Raw genomic sequence first — 23,069 nt, 5'->3', positions numbered from 1 at the left:
AGACCTCTAACTATTTGGGGGTTCTATTAGAAGGACTTGTCCAAGGCTTTAGCCTTGAGAGTGAAGCACATGTGAGGCACATGCTAGCCAAAACTATCCATCCTTACCAATATGGTTTTTTCTGGTCGCAAAACTCATGCTATTATACTTACTTTTTTCTATGGACCATGCTCTAAGTTTATAGATAGACATTGTTTTGGTCAACATAGACCTAGACAAGGCCGATGATAGGATAATTTGGGCCTTTATACTACTCGCCATCCTCAGGTCTTTGGATTTGGATCTTTGTATATGCATATGGTGGGGAAATGCTTTAGCCATACCTGTGCTTGTGTCTACATCAACCGTTGATCTTAGCTCCCTTTCCTCTCAAAAGGTCAATGAGGTAAGGGAAGAAGGTTGAGAAGAGAATATAGGAAGGAGCCATTAAAGGTCTCTTGATGTTAGAGGGTAGTCCCTTTGCTACCCAATTTTTCATAGATGATAATGCTAGTTTGGCGGTTGCATAAAACAAATTAGTTGATGGGCTCCTTCAAGTGTATGAAGATTTTGATACTCTTTAAATTTCTAAAGTTAATTCATGCAAATTAGGATTAGTCCTTAATTGGGGGGATCCTTAGCCCTAGTTTCTCAATTATGGTTCCGAAGTTGTCAAGATGGGGAGGTCTTCAAATACCTCACCTTGACCTTGGCTATCCATTGGCCATTGGGATCTCAATGAGACAATGCTTTAACTAGCCCTACATTAAACTAGAAGTGAGCCTAGTAGCAATAGGTCCCTCTCCCACTTAGGGACAAGGCAACTATGCTAGAGTCTATTTTAGGGTGGGTTCAGATGAGCGGCAGCAAAGATATATCAAAGGGGCATGCTTTTGATGTGGCATCCCCCAAATGGTTGAGACTTTCCTCTTCTTTCCGCTAGACCCACCCTCTTTCTACCAACCGCTCCCCCTCGGAAGAGCCTTGGCACTAAGAAAAAACCTCTCTTTATCTTCTTGTAGCACACTATGCCTCCAGCCTCACTATTCACACAAGGAGGCAGAAGGTTAATCATGTTTTGCAGTGCTGCCACCTCAATTTGAACCTAGCCTTAATGACAACAATGACCTTTTTGGGCTTGGTCTTGATCTTTAGTAAGAACTAAGTTGGACAAAGTAGAAAAGTTGTTTCTCGAAGTTTCTTTCATCACATAAAGATAAGAAGTCATTACACTTGATTAGTTGGGATATCTTGATAGTAGATAGAGAGCTTGGAGGTATGGGGCTTGAACTTCTGAAGGAGAAGTCTAATAAAGTTGGATTTAGAGTTGTCATAAAGGATGGGGGATTCTGAACCTTGGGCAAAGTTGCTTTGGCATTTTATTGTCAAAGCTCTCACTAGGGAAGGTAAATGGCTAAGACATGGCTTGAAATTAGATGACATTTAATCTTGGTAATGCCTATTTTGTGCGGTCAAAGCATTTCAAGGTTGTCCATGTACTGGTCAAAGCTTGAGCAACCATTCTAGGTGGCATAGAATGGGTTGGATTGCGAGATAGGAAGGGTGACCCCTCCATCATATTCAATACATGTCTATCTCTACATGCATATGATCCTTGATTGCCCCTATCCAGGAGAACCCCAAGACCTCTAAAATCATCCATATAAAAGGCTTCAAATAAGGGATCAATGTATGGAATTTGGATTTATATTTATTCAAGGTTTGGGCTAGATTGTGTTGTGAGAGATGTGCACAATGTGAAAATGTTGAGGCCCCTAAAGGGTAAAAGATTATGGTGTTGCAAGCAAAGTAGAGTGTGGAAGGGCCCCTCACCTAGAGTGTTTCTACAAACTTTAACTTCTTGGAGAAAGCATTTCTCTCTTCATGGAAATTGATAGTGCCAAACTGCCCCTTAGAAGTTCTCTGTATAAGATACTTCATATCCCCCCATTTTGCCCTTTATGCAAGAGGGAGAAGGAGATTAATTGTGGTATACTTGTGTGTGGGGGGGAAGTCAAGAATTAATTGACGACTGCCAACCTGCAAGCCTTTTGGTATGAAGATAGCCCTCTTCGGGGATAAGGGTGGACCACCGGATGACCAAAACATGTAGCTAGTTTATTGTTTGAAAGCTCTTGCACTTAAATTTATTTGGAAAGCTTGTACTTCTGTTGCCTTTTGGTAGGCTTGTTAAAGCTGTCTACTAGTCTAGGCTTTGCTTTGATGCATTGCCATGAACAATGCTCTACTTAAAAAAGAAACAGGCATCTACAATAGTATGTTACCATCGCATTTTAAAACAAATCGTGGCTAATTACGCAATACATAAAGCACTAAAAAACGGATTCAGGCTCAAATTGTGGCTAATCAAGCAATACATAAAGTACTAAAAAATAGATTCAGGCTCAAATCTTCAAGATAGTATGTTACCATCGCATTTTAAAACAAATCGTGGCTAATTACGTAATACATAAAGTTTAAAAAAAACAAATTCAGGCTCAAATCTTCAAGATAGAGGAATAAATTTGCTATTTTAAGGAGAATGAAAAAGCACGTAAGAGTATGAGGCCGATCGGATTGTGGATTACGGATCTGGTTTTGGGTAGTTTTTGGAAATGTTTTGGTGTTTAATGTGATTAGCAGCATCAGTGCAGCAGAGAAAATGACTACATGGATGGTGGGCTACACGCGGATCTTATTTTGATATGTATAGGTGGCTATCCAAGATATTGTAACTCCACGATGTAGCGGACTTCACTGGAGAAGTAAGTGGGGATGGTGTCCTAGGGGTTGGGCAAGCTGTCGTCTATGACGTAGACCCACGCGGTAATCTGCTTGTAGGCGTGGTCGATGATGTTGCCGTAGTCGAAGTCTGACACGTCGGCATCGGTGACGTTGTAGAAGAGGCCGCAGAAGTTGCTGCGGTCGTACTGGGCGGTCCAGGGGGCCTGCGACCACTAGAGGGCGCCGACGCCGGACTCGAAGGTGCAGATGACATCGGCGACGCGGGATCCATTGACGATGAGGTAGGACTCAAGGGTTTTGGTCCCCGGATTTTTCACCACCAGTGCGCCCTCCTTCTTGGCCTTGACGTGGCCGTAGAGTGCGTGTTAGTAGGCCTGATTACCATCATCCGTGTTGTCCGCCTCTCATCAAAGAATATTCTGTCGATATTGCCTGGGTAGAACACGTACCAGCTGGTGTCCACTTCAACCTCCACGTCGGCGAGTGACAGGGCCCCGCCGCGCTCGTGTGGACGTAGCCGATGGCGCGGTCGGTGTTGTTGCGGAGGGCGGCAATGGCGCTCGCGTAGGTGGACTGCGCCGCCGCCCTGGCCGTTGGCCACAGCCACGACCCGGTGGGGCACAACATTCCGCAGCCGGCACAGCCAGCCCTATCAGCAGCACCAGATGGCCGATCACCAGGAACATCAGCAGGCCGGCATTGACCATTCTCCCTGGTGGGTGAGTCATCATGCAGATCTTCGTGATCAGCAGAAGAGAATTAGCAACAAAGGCGATATCCAAAGCTTCTGCGAGATGACAGCAAGACGATATTCCTTGAGGGCCAACTAGGCTTAATTATATATCACAAGAGGCTCATCTATTACAATCGGGTCTCCGGATTAACGTCTGTGATTTCTCTACGCCAACAACGTTGACCAAATGGAGTCGCGGCGTTGAAAATTCCGAACGCTTCGGCAACGCAGTTGACAAAATGGATAGCGGCTGCTAGCATTTAAGATTTCAAACTACCGACCATTGCACGTGCATATCCGTAGCGCCGACCAGTGTCGACCCGCCTAGGTCAGGGGGCCAGCGACAGTCATCCCCTTATCTCCTTTTTTACATAGCTGGTCGTGACTTAGACCCTTTTTCCCATTGTCTTATTTTCCTTGCTTCCTTCTTTCCGCCCATCTACCTTTACAAATTACATGGGTAAGAGCTCGACAGTCTTAAAATAAATCATGGTGCACCCTGCATTTTTATACAAAAGCATTGACTTGAGCTTTTTCTCGTACGCCTTTCTCCTTGATTTAAGACTTTTTTACTAGTGCGCAGATCGGTCGCTGTATGCTCACGTAGTGAATCCCGGAAGGTCCCCAAGAACAATAAACTCTATCTTTTTGTACAAATTACAATGTAAAAAGCATGAACGACAAGAGCAAGAGACCAATTGGGTTCAATCTCCCCCCATGCCTTGTGTGAGAGCTTCACAAAGTATGTATTTTATGTATATTTCCATCTTCATGCTCAATAATAGCCCAATTTACAAAAATATGACAAGCTTTTAGCTTTTGAGTTTGCTTTTACAAAAATAGGAGATAAAGCTAATGGACGGTGCCCATAGAGTCTGGCACGCCCAACACAATGTCCAAATAGAAATAACATATCCGTGCGCATAGGCGCATACAAAATAATAATAAATAATCGATGCCTCAATAGACATGACAAAATATAGGCGTGGCGCCTATCAAAATATAATCCATAGGTCGAATACTCGCTAGACTCCAATGCTTTCCTCCGCCACTGCTGCTATCTCTACACATCAACTGAAGCATTCACAATCGTTAGTAAAATAATACAATTAAACCGACAAAAGTGAATACCTAGCAGTCTTCAGCTACATAAATAAATCAACTGGTTAGAAATAAATCCTAACCTTAATTTATTACGAGTGCGCACTCTAAACTCATAAACGTTTATTAATTTAATATGTATTTTGCGGAATCACCCGCTATGGAATCACCCATGTACACACTAAATTAATGAAACGCCCAAAAAGAACAGGCGTCCCCATCAACTTCTCGCACAAAGAATCCACTTTGTGTATGAGCCTCGGTCATCAAAGTTTACAGAATTCACCGTAAAACCTCACGGAATCCACCATGGCATGGAATCCACCGTGGAATATGCCTCCTGGCATCATACCCCTGCGGTGGGATAGTAATTGACCTCAATTGCTATTAGCTCAATGTGGAGCTAACAGAGTGGGAAAAGCATTTAAGTCTCTAGCGTGCATCCATTGTGCTTCCTCTACAAGATGGTTCTTAAATTTAACTAGATATCTAGAATACTTTCGGCCAGTTCTAGTGGTCATAAAGTCAATGTCTATGATAGCTTCTGGTTCAAGTATTTCAGTCTCTTCCTCTAATAAAGGTGGGTTTTCATAAACAGGGTGGACAGGTAATTGGCCTCTAAATGGTCTCAATAAACTAATGTGAAATGTGTTTTGAATTTTCCAATGAGATGGTAATTCTAACTTGAATGCATTATCATTAATTTTATGAATGATTCTAAATGGTCCATAGAATCTAGGAGCTAGTTTGACAACTGGATGTCTATCTACACTTTGCAGTCTACGTTTTTCTATTCTCAACCAAACATAATCATCAACTTTGAAATTCATGGCTTGTCTTTTCTTATTAGCTTGTTTGGTACATGATTGCTGGGCTTTAGCAATCATATCTTTAACTTCATCAAATATACTGTTATGCATATTAGCAATATCATCGGCACTCTGAATTCTATTAGACAAAGATGCAACAGGTGTAGATAATCTATATCCATAAATGACTTCAAACGGTGCTTTCTTGGTAGATGTGTGCGGTGTATTATTATATGCAAACTGTAATAAATGCAAATGAGTGTCCCATGTCTGAGGTTTAGAGATAGTATATGCACATAAAAGATCTAAAATGGTGCTGTTTGTGGCTTCTGTTTATCCATTAGTTTCTGGATGAAATGCAGATGAGAAATCAATCTTTGTGCCTAGATTAGCAAACAGGGTAATCCAAAAATTGTTACAAAATCTAGAATCACGATCTGAAATGATAACTTTTGGCAATCCATGGTTAGTAAAAACAGTTTTCAAAAATAACTGTGCTGCTTGTGATGCTGTTAAAGTTTTCTTACATGGAATGAAATATGCTTGTTTACTAAATCTATCTACAACTGTCCAAATCATATCATGGTTAGATTTAGTATTTGGTAAACCAGTAATGAAATCCATAGAAATTTGTTCCCAAGGTTTAGATGGAATAGACAAAGGCATAAGTAATCCATACTGTTTACCATGATGTCTCTTAACTCTTTAACAAATCAAACATTCAGAAACAAAGTTAGATACATCTGCATCCATATGCGGCCAATAAAAATCTTCAGTTAACATACGTAATGTAGATATGATACCTCTATGACCTTGATATGGGAGACAATGAATTTCATTTAAAACAAAAGATCGAAATGGAATAGTAACACACAATCTCTTTTCATAAAACATAAATCCATCATTATATGACAATGAATCAACACGAATGAAATTATTTTGAACTAATTTATTCCAATCAGAATGAAAAGTAATATCCTGGTGATATGTATCTTTCATACCAATCAAAGAATCAAAAGATATGACAGAAATATTATGAATGGCAGGTCTTCTACTCAATGCATCAGCCACTACATTTTCTTTTCCAGGTTGGTATTGAATGATAGGATGAAAACTTTGAATGAAGGAAGCCCATTTGATATGGCAGTCAGAGATTTGAGGTTGGCTAAGTAAATGTCTAATACTTTGCTGATCGGTCTTTATCATAAATTCTGAACCCATTAAGTAGTGTTTCCACTGTCTTAATGCTTGTATAACTGCTAATAGTTCTTTGTCATATGTGGAATATTTCAGCTCAAAAGGTTTCAGCTTACAACTAGAATATGCTATAGGATGATTGTCTTGCATAAGTACGGCTCCTATTCCTGATCCACTAGCATCGGTCACTACTAGAAAGAATGGTCTATTAAAGTCAGGCAACTGTAGAACAGGGGCATTGGTTAATGCATGTTTTAGTAAGTCAAAGGATTTCTGTTGATTTTTGGTCCATTTATAAACAATTCCTTTCTTCAGAAGTTTGGTTAATGGTAAAGCAAGTAATGAAAAATTACGTACAAACTTCCTATAGAAACTAGCAAGACCAAGGAATGAGCGTAACTCATGCACGTTTTTAGGAACAGGCCAATTCAATATTGCATCAATTTTCTTAGGATCAACTTTAATTCCATCAGATGATACAATATGACCTAAATACTCAATTTCTATCTTAAAGAATTCACTCTTTTCAGGATTTGCATACAGTTGATTTTCTTTCAATAACTGAAAAACTAATGACAAATGCTCATAATGTTCTTTCTCATTTTGACTAAACACCAAAATATCATCAAAGAAAACAATTACACAATACTAATATTTCAAAAAGATACGGTTCATCATTCTACTAAAGGTAGCAGGTGCATTAGTCAATCCGAATGGCATGACTAAAAATTTGTAATGACCAAACTGTGTTCTGAATGCAGTCTTAAATATGTCAGACTTATCTAGCCTCACCTGATGATAACCAGACTTAAGGTCAATTTTACTAAATATAGAATATCCTTGCTGTTTGTCCATAAGGTCATCAACTCTAGGAATAGGATACCTATTCTTTACAGTGATCTTATTTAAAGCTCGGTAGTCAATACACATACGATAGGTATTATTCTTTTTCTTGACTAACAATACAGGTGCACTGAATGGAGAACTGCTAGGTCGAATCAAACCTCTATTTAGTAATTCCTCAACTTGACTCTGGATTTCTTTTTGCTCTATCTGGTTGTGCCTATATGGTGCTTTGCAAGGTGGTTGTGTGCCAGGGATCAAATCTATCTTATGGTCTTCTGGACGTGAAGGAGGTAAACCTGGTGGTAGGTCTTCTGCAAAACAGTCCTTAAAATATGCAAAAAATTCCTTATGCCTAAGGTGCATATGATTTTCCTTTACTTGCTATTCATTCACCCAAATGAGATATGATTTACTAGTATTGCGTAATGCACGTTTAGCTTGAGTATGCGAAAGCAGTGGAAAAACATTAGATGCATGCATACCATATAATATAATAGATTTTTCTTAAAAATTAATATTCATTGTGTGTGTGGAATAATCTATATCTGGGTTATGCTAATGTCGCCAAGGCATTCCTAAAATAATGTCACTCGACTGTAATGGAACAACTAAGAAATTTCTTCTTTCAGTGTATGAACCAATTTGAATCTCTAAGTCTTACACTTCTTGTGTACCATTATACCTAGTGCCCAAAAATGCAGCTTTTATGCGATAATGCGTAGGTACAGTCTGTAATTTCAATTCCTTTACCAATTTTGCTGAAATAAAATCATGAGTACTACCGTCATCATGCAAAATAGTCTTTTCCTTTCCATGCACCAAACATTTCATAGTCAATAATGAATGTGGAGTAGGCATACCTGGTAAAGTATCCGAAGGTGTAGTACTAGTGTCATCCTCATCTTCAGTGAAATCAGGCATATCTTCATGTTCGTCTTCGTCCATGGCTCCAAGATAGTTGATATGAACTGATGGCTTCTTTGAATGACAATTTGCTGCGAGATGTCCACGCTGGTGGCATTTATAGCATACTATTGGCTTGGCTTTGGTTACATTATTTGCAATGGCGGGAAGTCTAGGTACATTTGGATTTGGCTGTGGAATAGGCTTAGGATGTGGATTGACATTGGATGGTAATGCAGGTGGTTTAGCCCAATTCTTGCGGAAAGATGATGAAGAGAAACGACCTGGATTAAATCTTCTAAAATTGAAATTGAATTGTTTAGATCCATAATTACCATTGGCTTGGAGTTGCTGTGATCGTATGTCTCTACCTTGTAGCTTATCTTCAGTGTCGTGAGCTAAGGAAATGACGTCTTCAAGGGTAGCAGGCTTGAACATGTTCACTTCAGCGTAGTAATGTCCAAGAAGTCCAGACATATACTTTCGCTTATGTGTCGTCTCTGGTACGTCTTCAAGCATGCGTAGCTATAGGAGTGCATTCCAAAAACGCTATGTATACTGAGGAATAGGCTCACGATCCCATTGCTGGAGTAGATCCCATTGCTTGATAGCCTTCTCATGAAATTGCGGTGGAAGGAAATTCTACATGAACTTCTTCTTGAAATCTTCCCAAGTAGCAGGACATTCTATGCTCTTGCGTACTACAGTCCACCAAAGTGATGCTCAGTCTACCAAATGATTAGTAACACACTTGATTTTATCTTTTTCTGGATAGGTTTCCTCATGGAAATAGTCATCAAACTGGCTAATGAATGATAAAACAGTCTTTCCTTCTCGTATGCCATTGAAAGTACGAAATTTGAAACTTCGTTTACTTATCTTTGATTCCTTGCGAATGGTTTGAGCTTCAAGAGTGGCGTCGATGGTACGTCAAATCAAATCTTCAGCTTGAGGTTCTTCTTTGTCGGTAGACGCTCTTTGTAATTTTGCCAATTGCGCTTGCAATGCTTGCCTAGCCTTTCGTTCTTCTTCCAATTGCATTATGATTAAGTCCAGCTTTTGCTCCATCGTAGGCTCAGGTAGGTCGTCTTCAGCCATAGGATCATCCATATGTGGTTCCGTCATCCTGTAAAACTCAAAAGACCTTTCTCACTCAAAATCAGGTTAGCGGGATGAGCGTAGCTCAAATTCGGGGTTACAAGGCTTATGTATTTTTGGGTATTTCTTTCTCAATCTTCAGAAAATCTGCGATTTTTCCTTCTTCGTATGCTGAAAATACTTCAGCAAACCTGCGTATGGGTAGAATACCTTCCAACGAACAACTTTGCAGTTCGGAGTTTTTGCACAGGAATAGCCCTTCTAGGAGTTTTGAGCACAAGTCAGTTCTGACTCCAGTTGACTAGTCTAACTTGCAGAGTTGCAGACTTAGGTGACTTACAGAGTTGCAGACTTGCAAAGCTTAGTCGACTTAGTGAACTTACAGAACTTGATCACAGTTGACTTGCAGAATTTGATCTCTGAGGCGCGGGACCTGGAGTTTGATGACTTGCAGGAGATGACTTGTCTTGTCTGACTTGAGTAGTTTAGCTTGGCTTAATGGATTAAGCTTGAAAAAGCTTAATCGTCTAATTTCGTGGAGGGGCCGTTTTTCTCAGGCGGCGAAAAACGCGGGCAGATCCTGATATACCACGATGATAAATTGAAGCTTTGAAGCTTCTTTAAAGCTTAACTAAACTTCTCAAGCTTTAATGGTTGAAGATTTGAAATATTAAATTTTGGTATTTATCACTTATCTCTCTCTGTTTGACGACTTGATGATGGAGATGAGAGAGTGGTCCTCCGCCTGTATTGCCTGGTCCTTCGCGATCTGATAACAGAAACAGGGCTTCTTGATCGCCAGAAGTCTGCCTGTATCGACGGTTCGCTACAAGATTGACCGTAGAGCCCGATCGTTCCAGGAGCTCCGCCTTCGCACGAGATGGGTAGCGATTGGAGGCTCTTGATCTCAACTCCGCTCTGATACCGCTGGTGTGCAGATCGGTCGTTATATGCTCACGTAGTGAATCTCGGAAGGCCCCCAAGAACAATGAACTCTATCTTTTTGCACAAATTACAATGTAAAAAGCATGAACGACAAGAGCAAGAGACCAATTGGGTTCAATCTCCCCCCATGCCTTGTGTGAGAGCTTCACAAAGCATGTATTTTATGTATATTTCCATCTTCATGCTCAATAATAGCCCAATTTACAAAAATATGACAAGCTTTTAGCTTTTGAGTTTGCTTTTACAAGAATAGGAGATAAAGCTAATGGACGGTGTCCATAGAGTCTGGCACGCCCAACACAATGTCCAAATAGAAATAACATATCCGTGCGCATAGGCGCATACAAAATAATAATAAATAATCGATGCCTCAATAGACATGACAAAATATAGGCGTGGCGTCTATCAAAATATAATCCATAGGTCGAATACTCGCTAGACTCCAATGCTTTCCTCCACCACTGCTGCTATCTCTACACATCAACTGAAGTATTCATAATCGTTAGTAAAATAATACAATTAAACCGACAAAAGTGAATACCTAGCAGTCTTCAGCTACATAAATAAATCAACTGGTTAGAAATAAATCCTAACCTTAATTTATTACGAGTGCGCACTCTAAACTCATAAACGTTTATTAATTTAATATGTATTTTGCGGAATCACCCGCTATGGAATCACCCATGTACACACTAAATTAATGAAACGCCCGAAAATGACAGGCGTCCCAATCAACTTCTCGCACAAAGAATCCACTTTGTGTATGAGCCTCGGTCATCAAAGTTTACGGAATCCACCATAAAACCTCACGGAATCTACCATGGCATGGAATCCACCGTGGAATATGCCTCCTGGCATCATCTACACTTCTTGTGTTTCCAAATTCTTCTTGGCACGCCTTTGTCTTCTATTTCACTTTTGCCTTGGCCTTGTCTTCTGCTTTAGACTTTTTGGCTTTTCCATCTTGTTCGTTTGTGGGTTAACATTACCCCCTCTTAGATAAGTGCCAATCCCATGGCACTCACCGTCCTAGGTAGCAAACTTTGGCATGCACGGAAGACGTGGGTGGCAAGGATATCTTTGGTTGCCTTGGAGGAGTTCTTGTGGTGGGGCGGATGAAGGTCGTTGGGGCTACGTTATTGACATGGGTGGCTAGTGGTCGGGTTGTTGGAGTTGGGGGTAGGGCTGTTTGTTGTTGAGAATTGTGCTGGGGACTGGCACAGGTGATGGTTTGTGGGGATTCTACATAGGATGACTCTTTGGTGGGTTTGCATGATGGGAATGATCAAGAGGTTAGAATTGACTAATAATGAAGAGCTGATGATGCATTTGATGGAGTCTCCAGTACCTGTGATTAAAAACCTCACATATGTGGTCTCTCCTTGGGGATATTGCTAGTCTTTTCATCGTGCACAAGATATAGTTTGATTAGTTTGCGAGACAAGTGGAACTCTAAGTAAGCTGAGAGTATTGTCTTGCACTTGAGGACCCAAACTGTGTATATATTGTGGCGCAAATATTATGTGAGTACACGTGCATACTTAGATATTATGTAGTTAGAAGACCACTGGTTCAGTTCCTCATAGCAATGTGTGGATGAAGCAAGGGTTGAGTTTGGTGGACAAAGTTATGATTGTTGAGGAATAGTACACATGAAGGCATTGAGACTTTATTTGTATTGTGACAGTACAATGGAGCGTAATTGAGCCCATCGACACCTTGCTTTTGGTAGCTGGTCACTACTTATACTGCTTGACGAGTGCAGGGTACTTTCCATGGCTGTTTGTGCATTGCTTACCACGAGCGATTGCAATGGTGCTGAGGTGGAGTGCAAACAAGGAATCGTACAAATGGGTCAGGGTGACAAGTCTAACCATAGGCGAGACAAGCTCCCTAGGTAGTATGTCCTGCCCTTGATGTGCCCTAAACGATTGTGGGGGGATGTGTAAAGGGCTAGGGGACTAGGGATGGAGCCAGCCGACCAAGGTCACTGGACGCACCTAATTTGAGGACCCTACCCTTAGGTGTTGTGATGTGATTATGAGTGTTTTTTCTTTCTTTTCTCTTCTTTTCTTTTGTTTTTCTTTTCCTTCTCCTTCTTCTCTTTTTTTTTTTGAATTATAACAAGAATACAACCATTGCAATATATTGAGGCTATCCGCCTTTCCTTTTTTGGATTAAGAAATGTTGATATTCAAGGTTGTGAAGATGTATACTACACCCATGATTGTGTTACTAGCCTCGTTGCGAGGGGAACATTTGTTGAGATGAGGAGATACACATGAGATTTTCTATGACCTCTTTATCATTGAATGTCGGTACAATTGAGGTTTTAACTACCGTGAGCCAGGTGTAGAGTTTAGAATTTAGAATCACATTTAATTGGGCCCAAGTGGTCCTTTTATCCTCAAACATGTATTATTCATTTTGTCTCTTATGCAAAAAATATTGCTGTGTAGTGTGTTGTTATATTGATCCTTTGTATTTGTGTTTCCTCAAGATGAGTTAGTCTTTCGTTGTTCACAAATAAAATACCATGGTGTAATAATAAAAGATCACTAAAAGTATGCATGGATTGCTTTTTGCTCAGGTGATTGCCTTTTGTGATTCTTTACTATTGTGAGAGGCAAGTTCCCACCAATGCACTTATCTTTTTTTAGTGTCTAACTATTTAGATATCTAAATATCTAGTTGATTAGCTACGATTAGGTGTGTATTCAAGTATTTATAAATCAGGTCTAGTCTATGCAAAGAAAACAAAAAAAAGCTTTAGCCAATGATCTCGAGAAAATTCTACATGAAGTCACTCGTAAGATTAGACAATCTCAAATAAGGTGTAGTGCTCCAAATTGATAAAGGAGGACTAAAATCCATTGATCAACATCCCAAAATCAAACTAGTTTAAGATACTATGCTAAGCTATGGAGGTACCATAAGGTGTCCGAACATAGAGGTCATACTACGTCATGAATAGTTTATTAAGACCAACAATATAACTTCCGATTAAAATGCATCATAACACAATGAAGGAAAAACCTGGGTAATTTGGCTCGATGCGACGTTGCTTGCACATGCAACCTCTTGTCCCACTCATGTTTTTCTTTGCTGTGGGGGCATCAATATCGTCCACAAACTGTACAACTTGTTGCACGTCTTGCTCCTTATGCTCTTTGACCAGTCTTGAAGTCGTGAGCCCATCGATTCTTTCTGCAAGATGCTTTGCTCGAGCTTGAAGGTAAATCTTCTCGTGAGTTATGGGAGAAGGGATGCAGGATCATATGAGTTTGGCATTGTTGGCATTGGAATGATGAGTTTGCGGTAGGGAATGAGGCTTGAGTGTATAAGTTGAGGAGCAGATGATGTGGAAGTAATCGATGATGAGCTGTGATCAGAAGCGGTGTTTGCTGAATGTGCAATGCGAGATGAAGGTAATCAGGAGCTGTTGGACGTGCTGTTGGTGGTGATCCCAACGCTTCTTCAATTCGGTTCAGGATGGCGTGGACTTCTTTGAAAGTAGATGGCGGCCCCCGTTAGCTAGATAGCTGGGGAAATTTTCATGGTTAATCATAGTTAACGTCTTTATTATACTTAGCCCTTACTCGTGTGTGTGAGTGACATTACAACATTTTGGCCAACCATGGCCATTGACGGTACTTGATGTAAAAGTTTCCTAAATAGATGAAAATTTGTACAAAACCAATATATGCTATATAGCACAATGTATGTAAACAGACCATAGAAGCCCTTAGCTATAGAAATGATCATTATTTTTTGTACCAAAGGAAAAGAACACATGCATAGCACTTGTAGTAGTGCAAATAGAGCTCGAAATGAACTTCAACAAAAAATTTGATCATCTAAGGGCTATGGCCATTCTCATAGTATTTTTATACCTTTGAATGCTCATCAAATCTCATCCCAATAGGAGAGAATTAAGTTTTTGGTTACAAGAATGTACACACACCTTGGAGAAGAAGATACTTGAGAGAACAAAATAGAAAAAGTATTGAGTTATATGAATATAGAAGCTTTACAATCCTAAGTATACCCTAGAGCACATAGGTATATATGTAAGGCCAAAGAAAAAAACCTCTTAGAGAGGGAAAAAAGCACCCGATATGTCCTGAGTGTGTTCATATACATCACTACTACCGTATTGTATAAAAGGATCCTCACTTCCACTTGGTGTAGTCTATTGCCTTCAAAAGTATCTCACTAGTTGAAATGCTTTGCAAAGTTAGAATGGAATTGCATATACATTTACTAGTTCTATTGCCTTCAAAGACATTTCATTGTTTGAAATTCTCACTTGTGATGAAAAATTAGATTCCAATTGTACGTGAATTTAGATACAATTATTTACTAACCAAAAGATAAAAGTAACACTAATATAGTATGTAGTTGCATTGATGATGAGTTTTGTTATTGAGTGACTCAATATTCGAGAGGGATCAAACCTTCCATACCATTGCATGTGAGTTGCAATAATGCAACATTGCCACACATAATGGTTACTTTGTATTTGTTGCATAGCCAAGGTATTCCTTGGTTCATCGTACAACCTAATCATTAGCTTAGACCCATCCAAACCAACCATTGACATTTGAAATACCAAACCAAGGAAGTATATACCACAAGAAAATGAGCTTCTCTCAATAAAAAGAAGTTTGAGGTCAATTCAAGAATTCAAAATTTCAACCTAGTTCAATAAGGGCATGAGCATTTTAATATCTTCTTTTTCTTAATTAGAAAATTTATCCTAGTAACAAGTACACCTAAATAAGTCCACTTTCAACATTCTCTTGGGTGGACCACTTGTTATTGGTTCTAAATGCTCTTCGAATGATTCTAGTTAAGACCTCTTGGCAAAGTCAAAAGGATCTTCAAAAGGTTAGGCATAATCTTTTCCATAATAAGATGGTACACCCTATAATGACAAGCAAAAATTGTCTCTCTCATTTGATTCCTTATATCAATATTTGGCTATGTCATCCATCTAAAAAGCCAACACTACTTCATCGTACAACCTAATCATTAGCTTAGACTCATCCAAACCAACCATTGACATTTGAAATACCAAACCAAGGAAGTATATACCACAAGAAAATGAGCTTCTCTCAATAAAAAGAAGTTTGAGGTCAATTCAAGAATTCAAAATTTCAACCTTCAATAAGGGCATGAACATTTTAATATCTTCTTTTTCTTAATTAGAAAATTTATCCTAGTAACAAGTACACCTAAATAAGTCCACTTTCGACATTCTCTTGGGTGGACCACTTGTTATTGGTTCTAAATGCTCTTCGAATGATTCTAGTTAAGACCTCTGGGCAAAGTCAAAAGGATCTTCAAAAGGTTAGGCATAATCTTTTCCATAATAGGATGATACACCCTATAATGACACGCAAAAATTGTAACTCTCTCATTTGATTCCTTATATCAATATTTGGCTATGTCATCCATCTAAAAAGCCAACATTACTTCATGTAGGGCTCAAAATAAAGAAACAATATTTCTATTATCAACATGTAAAACTTGTGGTCATGTAGTATAACTAGCTGTAGGGAGGATAATCTAAGTTCAAATGAATGAGGTCCACAAAAAACTAATAGATGAAACAATCGATCAAACTAATAGATGAAACATTGTATCCTCAAACTCATAGATGAAACAATCAATCAAAAAAGTTCACTAGTGTATGCTTTCCATATTTAATGATCCCTTGGAAGGCTAGAAGGATCCCAAGTCATGAAACCTCCTAAAAATTCTTGACGGAAAGAAAAGTGGCTCTCGCTTAACTAGTTTCTTTTTCAAGGTATGGAAATGGCCTTTACTTAGGAAGAGGGACCAATTCTATTATGGATGCCACTTTCATGTGTTTTCCCTCTCTCTTCCTCAAACTATCACTCACCTAGCTAGCTCATACCCTTATTTTGGATCAACTAGTTCTCTTCTCTCAATCCCATGAAAAGAGAGAGCTAAATGATTTAAGAATGGATGTAATGACATGACCACATTCATCTACACTTGTTGTGGATTAATATATTGCATAGTTTTTTAACAAGCTCCACAATTTGAGTGTGGATCCTCTCAATCCGCTGTTGTTCTCTCCTTTACTCCAACTATTGTTGCCACTCCAATGTCAAGAGAGGAGGAGGAGGAGGAGGAGGAGGAGGAGGAGGAGGATGGAAAATAGAGCTTCTTCCAATAAGTCTCTCACTCTCAATCTCTCTCAGTCTCTCCTTCAATCACTCACTCTCATACACTCATCTTCTTGCTATTTGCATAATAAGATGGGAAGAAGTAAAAGAAGAGGAAGAATGATGAGCAGCTTCTCTTCCTTGAGTCTCTTACTTGCTCCCTTCCCCTTTTTATCTCAAGCTATTGTGAAGCAAGCAAAAAAATAGAGAAGAAGAGACTCTCAATAGATTTTTGCGTACACAAGAAGAAGCTCTTTATTCATTGTTACATATTATATACATTAGGTTTAGTGTTTCACTTTAGAGTTTTCCAATCTCTACCCTTTTCCACTTGTGAACTGGTCCTTCTTTCTTGTCCACTTACAATGCCCAATCTTTTAGACTAGGTCTTCATGGCTTACTCACAAGATATTGAGATGCATGCACATAATTTTTATGTTTACCTAGGATATCTAGTCACAAAAAATGAAGAGAGACACAAAATTTAAGAGATGTTGAGACCTAAAATATATCCAAAAGTTATTTTGCTAGCGCTCTACACCTTGTCTCATCTCTTCTTGCTACTTTTAGCCATAGATCACATCATCTACTATTTATGAAAACACTAATTTTGATTGTTTTTTAATTAGGTTGACATTTGTTCCCTTCTAGATAAGTGTTAGTACCTTGGCACTCTTTGTTAAAGATAGTGTGTTCGCACTCTCATCATAGATGTAGAATATAGGGGCTTGAGTTGCAAGGTTGCAAAGGGTGTTACAAATGATGAGGATTGATATGGATGTGGATGAGAAATGCAATTGGCCTTACTCTTAGATGGGATTTGAATTGTTGGATTTTTGTTAAGGAAATTGAGAATTGTAGGTCCTATATTTGGTATGCATGACTGGTTATCCTTCCCTATTGGTTAGAACTTGATGTGTTACGATGGATGAACTTCAAGGTGTAGAAGGTTGAAGGCTCGTAGTAGAGCTAGAGGTGATGTCTCTAGGAACTTTTGTATTGGAAATACAAACCTCATGTGCATTCACTTCCTATTGGGAGTGCTACTGTTCTTTTCTGTGCATGAGATATATTTTATTGGATTGAGGGATGGGCCAAAATTCCATGAATCCTAGAGTGTTGTTCCACACTTCAGGACCCAACTTTTGTATAGGTAATGATGTAATTGTCATGTGAATACACATTCTTACATAGGTTTGTGTCAAGCTAGAACACAACTTCACTAGAGTTCTTGTTGTTGCTCGTAATCAATGTAGGAATGGAATTCCATTGGTTAGGGAAGAGGAAAAGTTTTTGCTCCTAAGGAAAAGGATTCTGTGAAGAAATCATAGGGAGACATATAAAGTGGAAGATATAAACTTTGAGTCTAATCTAAGTAGTTCTTGAAGGACACGGTCTCCATTAGACTGACTACTAGCTTAAATGGCTGAGTGATATCCTTTTCTACCTTGATTTCAAAAAGTTTGATCTTTTGGCATTATAATGAATGGGGTATAGAGAAAATAAGTGCAAGTGATTGAGGGTGATAGCTCTAATCATAGGTAAGTTGAGACTCCCTAGGTAAGTCCTGCCCTTAATGTTTCCTCGAGTGTCTATACAATAAGCTAGAAAGAGGGACTAAGGGGTTAGAGATGGACCCAACCAACCAAGGCTACAGTGCATCTCTAACTTGGGAAACCTTAAGTGTCAGGCTTGCGAGTGCTTATTGATTTTTCAATTTCTCTTTCCTCCCTTGTTTTGTCTTTGGGTGATGTTATACAATCATCATACATCAAGCTCTTAGCCTTGCATCTCTAATCTAATCATCTACCTACCAAAAGCACAAATCATGATTTCCTCTAATTCTTCAAATCTAATAATGTGCCTACCAAAAACACAAACATGTTAAATCCCCTATTATCTACGTAGCACAAAATGGCCCACACTACAGGTTCACAAGTGCAAAAAGTCATGACTATGCAATGAATAATAAAAAAACAATCCACAAAAAAAAACAATCCACCTATTTAAATCAACTAAATAAATTAATAACCATAAGATTATAGACACACTACAACACATTGGGCCTATAGGAAGGTCTTTACTGATGCTTATAGTCTATTAAAAAACCCCTTGTTGTTGCTATTAGTATCACCATGAAAGCATAGCTATCAATATTTCTATTAGCGTTACTATATAGCAACATTTATACTGATGATTGTAGTAAGATTAGTGATGAAATATCAAGGATTGCAAGGGGGGAAAGTTTTGGGTGGCAAGGCATTACAACCTACCCCCCTTCTAGCCTTGTTGGGCTAAGAACCATATAAAATAATTGTTGTTTGCCCTTCGTTACATGATATTGCACATTTGTATGAACACAATCTATTTTATATTAAAACATACACACAATAACATAGCTTGACATAACTAAATTTTGAATGAAAAAAACCATATTGATAAAACAATATCCTTTTTTACATTATAATTGGAAAACCATTTTACAAAAGGCCCAACTTTGGCTTATATATAATATTTGAGACTGAAAACTACTAAATCCTAATGTGCATGCCTTATGGATCCACGAGTGAGCACAATTTTTTGCTCATGCCCATGCACCTCCATCTACAAAATAAGGCAAAAAAATCAAATAAAATAATAGATATTATATTAAAGTGCTTAAGACTAGAAACCTTGAAAAAGACCAAATAAAAAACTATATGTTATGCCATATTAAATAAACAGAAATCAAATATCAATTTTGAAAACTCATGTTTATTGTTGTCCTCTTTCTTTTTCTCTCCCTTGTTGTTGCCCCTTCGTGTATCTACATATGCAAAAAATAGTGAGATAATTAAGATTTTGACAAACAACAAACTCATGTTTATTGCTATCCTCTTTCTTTTTCTCTCCCTTGTTGTTGCCCCTTCGTGTATCTATATACACAAAAAATAGTGAGATAAGTAAGATTTTGATTATAGAGGGAGCTCACGCTCAACCGCCAAGACCCACGGACCGCTTATTGTTTCAATCGTTTCAAGCGAGTTCTAATGGCTATCTCTCACCTAGCTGATGCGCCGTTCGTCGATCCTACGAGTGTAGTGGGCTTACCTTGATGCCGATATGAGTTGCCTCTTCTCTCGCACACACCGGTAGCTCCATGATCCTAGATGCTAGCTCAAGCATCCTCAAGCCTCCTCCATCTACAAGCTCCATCCACCATAGCCGCACACGCGAGAAAAGAGAAGAGAAGAAGAGAAGAGGAGATGGTGAAGAGCTTCACCCTCTTGATCCCTCACGCCCACACACTCACTCTCTCACACTCCCTCTCTCAAGAGCACACACAAGAAAAGAGAAGAAAAGAAGAGAAGAAGAAGAGAACTCTTGTTAGCCACACACCAAAGAATGAGCTTCCATTCACTTTTTGAACTTTATATACAAGCCCTAAAATCCCATGGGTACCCATCCCTTTTTTACATGATCGGCCATTGTGGCAAGGTCCTTTCTCTATTTCCTCTTCTAGCCTTATGCCTCTAGTGTACACCCGTCTAATAATTTACAATTGGCACAAGAGGGAGCCTGATGCTCTTTTACACGAGTTTTTGGAGTTTTTTTAGGTGCCTTTCATTTAAAATTACGCTTTTGGCCCGAGCTTAGCTTTAGAGGCTGTCTGCGTGTCTTTGCACTTTTTTCATTCTTTTTTTACTTTTTCATTCATTTTTCCGCCTTCTTGACTTGGGGTTAACATTACCCCTCTCCGAGATGAGTGCCAGTCCCATGGCACTTTTGGCTGTTGTTGGGGGTTAATAGGCAGTTGGCAAAGTAGTCGTGTGAGGGTAGGGCCACATGTAAACTTGGGTGTATGTGGAAGCTTGTTAATGATGTTTGTTGGAGAAGCCCAATGGATAGCAAGTGGATGATAGGGGCCTCTGAAGTCGATGGTTTGTCACCTTTGTGATGCCTAAAAGGAAAAGGTGCGGTGCTCTACCTAAGGGGGGTGTCTACCTTATTGTGTAGTGCATTGTGCTCGTGCTTGTGGAATGGGAAGTTGGGTCTAACCACAAGCTAGCCTGGGTGATGTCTCGCACTTGAGGACCCCATTCGTGCAAAGGGAGGTGCAGTGCAAGTAGCTTAGGGTGACAGGTCTAACCATAGGCAAGTGCTACCTCCCTAGGTATGTCCTGCCTTTGATGGGCCCTAAGCGTGAAGTGGGGGAGCAAAAAGGGTTAGGGGGTTAGGAGCGAAGCCAGCCGACCGAAGCCTCCAGGCACGCCTAACTTGAGGATCCCTAGGTGCAGTGATCGTGCTTTATGTGGTGCTAAGTGCTTCTGCAAGTGAGTTATTTTTTCCATTCCATGTGTAATGTTCTTCTTGCTTTTCCTTTCATGCTTTTCTTTTTATTTCTTTCTTCTCTTTTTTTTAAAAAAATAATAATAATAGTACTACACTAGTAGAATGATAGCCAGTGCCTAACTCTCATCGTCTAAATTAGGTGGAGAAGGGGGTCAGATGGATTTGCTAAAAAATTGATAGCTTTGCATGTATCCTTTCAGATTCATGCGGATGTGGATGGAGATGGTGGAGAGGAAAGGATGATTGCATCTAGTGAACTGGCTGTCGTTCATGTCTTTCAGGAGAGCTAGGAAAAAAGAGGGGAGGAGGCTAGCCCTCATCATCAGATGCACCATGGCACAGCTGTCGATGGCGTTAGGGTCAAAAAAGAGGGAAGACAAGCCACGTTCTTGTGGAGTCGGGTCCTACTTAAGTAATAATTTAAGTAACCTAAGATAATTACATGTAGTTACGAAAGCTAGATCGAGGCATGAAGAGAAATCCACGAGAAAACGCGTCATGGAGTCATCTAAGCTTTCCGAGTTGAAGAGGAGGGCATGTTCGAAGGAGACAACATTAGAGTTATGGATGATAGGAAAATCATAACGCCCATGGAGGGTGGATTCAAAATCCACACCTACCCTATGAAGGTACGCCATGAATGTGGGGTTGTTCCTCTCATAGGGCAGGGTGTTGTAAAAAGCCATCCAGGCGACCATGCTGATGTCGGACACCTGCCTCCTCCATAGAGGTTGGCAGTTATATCCCTGTATGGTATGTGGTACTTCAAACACTTTTTTTTGCCAAAACTCAGCTTCTTCATTTTCCCAAAGAGTGGGGGTCTTCTCCCTTTCCTCCAGCCACTTCTATCCTAATCAGCTATCAATCGCGATCACCTCCTCCATCACCTTGAGCGGTAAGACCCTCTGCAGGCTGTTGGGTATGAGGAAGCTAAAGGTGAATGGGTCTTTTTCTCTTTCTTGCCACTCCCAAACTACCAGCTCTGCATAGAATCCAGCAAAAATGTCATCAGGTCATGGTGGGAGGGGTGCAAACGGTTGCATGACTGGCTTGGCCCTTAGTTGCTTCCTGGTTTCTTCGACTAACTTTCTCTGTCTTTCCTTGAGTGTGGCTTGTCTCTCCGCCGATGGATCAACTTGTTGTTGCTCTTGGGAATGCATCGAGGGGGGTTGTGGGATCACCTCTTCTCTAAATCTCCCCATATTGAATTCAAGCTCAACCTCCTCCCCCTGTCGATCTCCTTGTTGTGCTCCTTCTTCAAAGCCCATTGCATCAATTTCCTGGGGGGTTAGGCCGGCCAGTAGTAGGTACTTTCGTTGCTCTTCTAGGCTCAGCCTAACCTCCGCAAGTTGGGGTGGCATCTGCAGCCCTGCGTACAGAGCTCTGCATGCGATACTGAGTTTTTTCTGTACCACCTCCAATGACTCTCCTTCTTCTGGGCAGGTGGTGTCCATTAGTGTGTTAATGAAGGCCTTTTGCTGGGCACTGAAGGCTGTCTGGGCGGCTTCATCTTTGCTCTCTGCAAGGATCTTTTCTTTCTCTACTAGAGCGAGGCACCGTGCCAGTCTCCTGCTTTCTCTCTTCTTCTTTGGCATTCAATTCCTCCATCATTTGCTCGATATTGACAGTTTTCGCCTCCAATTCCCCATGTTGCATCAGGAGGATCTTATACTCTCTCTGCATCTACATCAATTCCTAATTTTCATCCTCCAGCCGCCGCTGCTTATAGCTCTCCTCCATGTCCTCCTTGGCCTTCAATTCATGTTTGAGATGAGAGATCTCTCTTTGCTGCATGGCTATTAATGCAGGTCTTTTTAAGCTAGAATGCAGCTACCGACTCCTTTTTCGCCACCAACTTAGCCATAGCTATATTCTTTTCCTCCTTAGCCTTCTCTAGTTGGGAGAGCAGCTCGGCAACGTACTCGTCGTAATTGGCTGGTGGTGTCATTGTTGTGTGGATTGGAGTGGTCAAGGCCTCTACGTTCTGACATTTTTGGTCCTGTCTCAACTTAGCATCTGTGGTTGGTCTCTTTTGCCCCGTGCCCGTGGTCTCTCTGATTTTTCCCTGGGCCATTTCTTTAATAATAAAATACTGCATCCATGCCACAAAGTTGGAGACATCTGCGCTGGTGGGGATACTAGGAGTGAGGGTGGTTGGTTCGGTGGGAGGCACCATGAGGGTAG

At 40.1% G+C, this 23,069-nt stretch overlaps 1 pseudogene; it reads right to left on the bottom strand.

The window, feature by feature from the left end:
- Positions 1-2,696: 2,696 nt before the first annotated feature.
- LOC148024559 (uncharacterized) overlaps positions 2,697-23,069 on the bottom strand; it is a 35,496-nt pseudogene continuing 15,123 nt past the window's right edge.

Source organism: Lygodium microphyllum, chromosome 15, assembly GCF_053477565.2.
Source record: "Lygodium microphyllum isolate KBCC chromosome 15, Lygodium_microphyllum_v1.1.10, whole genome shotgun sequence".
Taxonomy (NCBI): domain Eukaryota; kingdom Viridiplantae; phylum Streptophyta; class Polypodiopsida; order Schizaeales; family Lygodiaceae; genus Lygodium; species Lygodium microphyllum.
The sequence above is the reverse complement of the archived record's forward strand: the minus strand, read 5'-3'. Positions and strand labels throughout refer to the sequence as shown.